Source organism: Hirundo rustica, chromosome 26 (assembly GCF_015227805.2).
Source record: "Hirundo rustica isolate bHirRus1 chromosome 26, bHirRus1.pri.v3, whole genome shotgun sequence".
In the NCBI taxonomy this organism is placed as follows: domain Eukaryota; kingdom Metazoa; phylum Chordata; class Aves; order Passeriformes; family Hirundinidae; genus Hirundo; species Hirundo rustica.
Genome location: NC_053475.1, coordinates 3,599,865 through 3,602,917, shown reverse-complemented (window position 1 = coordinate 3,602,917; position 3,053 = coordinate 3,599,865).

The following is a 3,053-nucleotide window of genomic DNA, read 5'->3' as shown; positions in this document are numbered from 1 at the left end:
GGGAAGGGACGGGGCTCAGCCCTGAACACCAGGTGGGTCCAACGCCGTGGCTTTGCCTGGACTGGCTCCGTTTGTGCAGGATTCTGTCAGGAGAAATGCCAACAGCTCTCCCAGCCTGGTCGGTTCCACTCCCAACTCCCATCCCTCGCTGCAGCCCAGCGCTTCTGCTGCTGGAGGTTCCTGGTGCCTCCTGCTGCTCGCTTGCTCCGGGATGTGGATTTATAATTTCATTGCAGGCACAAGCAGCTTGGGCTTTCCCATTTGAGCTTCACCCTCAGCCCTGGATCTGCGGTTAAAACCAGCAGATTTATGTGGCTGGGGAAGAATTTCATTGCTGTTTCCAACACTATCAACTTATCTGCTTAGGAAAAGATGAAAAAATCCAGGCATGAAAATTGTGGCTGGCTTAGTTGGGGATGGATTTTTAAGAGGCTGACGTGGGGGGTGTGCTGGAGCAATCCACGTCTCACTTCCATTCCCCAGGATGGAAAGGTGATTCTGGCTAATTTGAACACCGTCATTAAGCTGCCGTATCAAAAGCACAGAGACAATTAAGCAGCATCTCCCCCGCCCTGGCTCCGCAGGCTGCGCTGTTTTAATCAAGGATGGGGGGAATTGCTGCTGCTTCCACAAAGCTCCCAGTCTCGGTGCTGAGCTGATTTTGCCTGGTGGAAGATGCTCTCCTGCCTGCTGGCCAGGGTTAGGGGTGGTTTTGGGGGAGCAGACTGCTGACAAATGCACTGGGGGAGCTGGGGGAGCCCCAGGTTGGAGGGGGCTGCATTGTCCTTGTCCTCTCCTGTGCACCTCACCAGAAAATCAAGTTATTTCTGTCTTACTGTGCCCCCTTCATGCCTTTATTTTATTTTGGGGGAAACCAAGGCACAGACTTGGATAAGGAACAGGCAGGTTGTGATTCAAGCCTGGGCTGTGGATTTTGGCTCGGCCCAGCTCCCCCTCTGGGCTCTCTCTCACACCCATTAACTCCAGTGCCCTTCTGGCATCACTTGGGGCTTTGAGGAAGGAGCAGGACAAAGCTGTGGAGGAAAAGCACCAGGCTGAGGTGACCAGTTCTGCTTCCCCAAGCCAGAGCCCGGCACTGGACACTGGAGAATCCCACGGGGCCCTTGGTCTCGTGCTCCAATTAATTCAAATTGGCCTCAATATGAGCATAAATCCAAAGGGATCTTAGGCCAGGAGCCAGGGACAGGTTGGGGAGGAGATCCCTGCAGAGGCTGTGGCATTTGGGGTGCTGAGATGGGACCTGATCCCCTCCTTAGGGGGCTTTACCCTCACCTGTCACCTCTGTCCCCAGAGCCTGGCCCTAAACAAAAACAGCACCCCCACAAATGAGGATGGGGAGCCAAAAACCACCAAAACCCTCCAAAATCTTGCTGAGCATCGGGATTGGGATGAAATGGGACCACCAGGGTTCCAGCTGTTCCCTGGGAACACAAATGTCATGGAATCATAGAATCATCACGGTGGGAAGAGACCTTCAAGACCACCCGGTCCAACTGTCCCGCAGTTTGGGGGGACACACAGCAGTGGCAGCACCCTGAGGCTGTCAGGGCCCGTGCTCCAGGGAGGGTCCCTGCCTTTGGAGATGCTGTTCCAAGCCAGCCGGCCCTGGGAGCGTCTTGACAAGTTTTCCTGCTTTCTGGGGCGTTTTCACACAGACTCAGCAAAATGATTTAGGGAGGAAAAAAAAAAAAAAAGTGTGAGAGAAATAAAAAAATCGCAGCTGCTCTGGCACACGCTCAAAATCCCAAAAGAGTTTTTGACTGAAACGTGCCAAGGGGAAAAAAATTAATTCCAACAAAGTGAGAAGCAAAGTCCCTTTTGCCCCCGGTTCGCCCTCTGTGGTGAAGTGAGGGATCTTTCCCTGCTGATCCCAGGATCCAGAGCCCCTCCCTGCCCGCAGGGTCCCTGCCAGCCCCTCCTGCCGCCGGCCGTGCTGGTCCCCTGCCAGCCCCAATGCAGCATTCCAGCGCTGCCAGCTCCAGTGACAGCCCAAGAGCTTTTTGTCCCCACTCAGGATGCAGCAGTGGGAGCCACGTGATGACAGCAGGCTCCTGGTGCCCATTAATTTTGCCTAATGGGAACCTCGATGGACTCCTCGAAGGAGCCGGCGGACGCTCCCACTCCACCTGGTCCTACAGAATTTGGGTTTTGGGGAGCCCACCAGGAGCCACCTTGGTGCTGGGCTGATGCCACGAGGGCTTGGGGGTGCCAGGGAGCCAGTCCTGGCTTGGCAGCCCAGACCCCCAGCCCCAAATGTCCCTGAGCAGAGCCAGACACACCACAGGGACTGGGGACAGGACTCGCCGCCGGGGCTGAGCTGGGGGTTTGTTCTGTGCCTGGACAGAGGCTTTGCAGCGCCCCAAACATCACTGGAGGGTGGCACTGCACAGCTGGAGGGCACTGTGCCCCAGGGACACTGCCCTGCGTTGTCCCCTCCACCCAGCCTGGAGCCACCCCCTGCCAGGGACTTGCTGAGGTGGGACCAGGAGGTTCCATGGGCCCACCCTGGCCTGGTCACCCATCACACCCAAAAATGCAGCTTCACCTCAGGTGTGCCCTCTGGCTGGAGTCCAGCACGGAAAGTGGGGCCCACCGTGGGGTTTGGGGGACACGGGGAAGAGCGGCTGCCACACCACGAGTGACATCTGTGACCTGCTGTGTGTGGAGCTGGGCTCACTCCCCTGCAAACCCTCTTGTTCCCCCTCCAGAGCCCATTTCCTTCGGCTCACTCTGCCCTGACGCCGATGTCTCCATGTCTGCCTTTTGATCTGCTCATTTTGAGCACAAACCCCGGAGGGGGAGCAGTCTCACCTCGTTTTCCCTGCCAGAGCCCCGGGCGGGCGCCCCGCTCTGCACACACAGCCTGAGCCTGTGACCAAGCCCAGGTACTTCGAATAAATATTTGGTAGTAACAATGGAAGTTTCTTTGGCCAGGGACCTGCTGTTCTGAGCTGTGCCAGCAGAAGCACCAGCAGGTGAAGGGTTTTTATCCAAGCAGGAGGGAGAGGGACCTTTCTCCTCTCTCCCTGCCT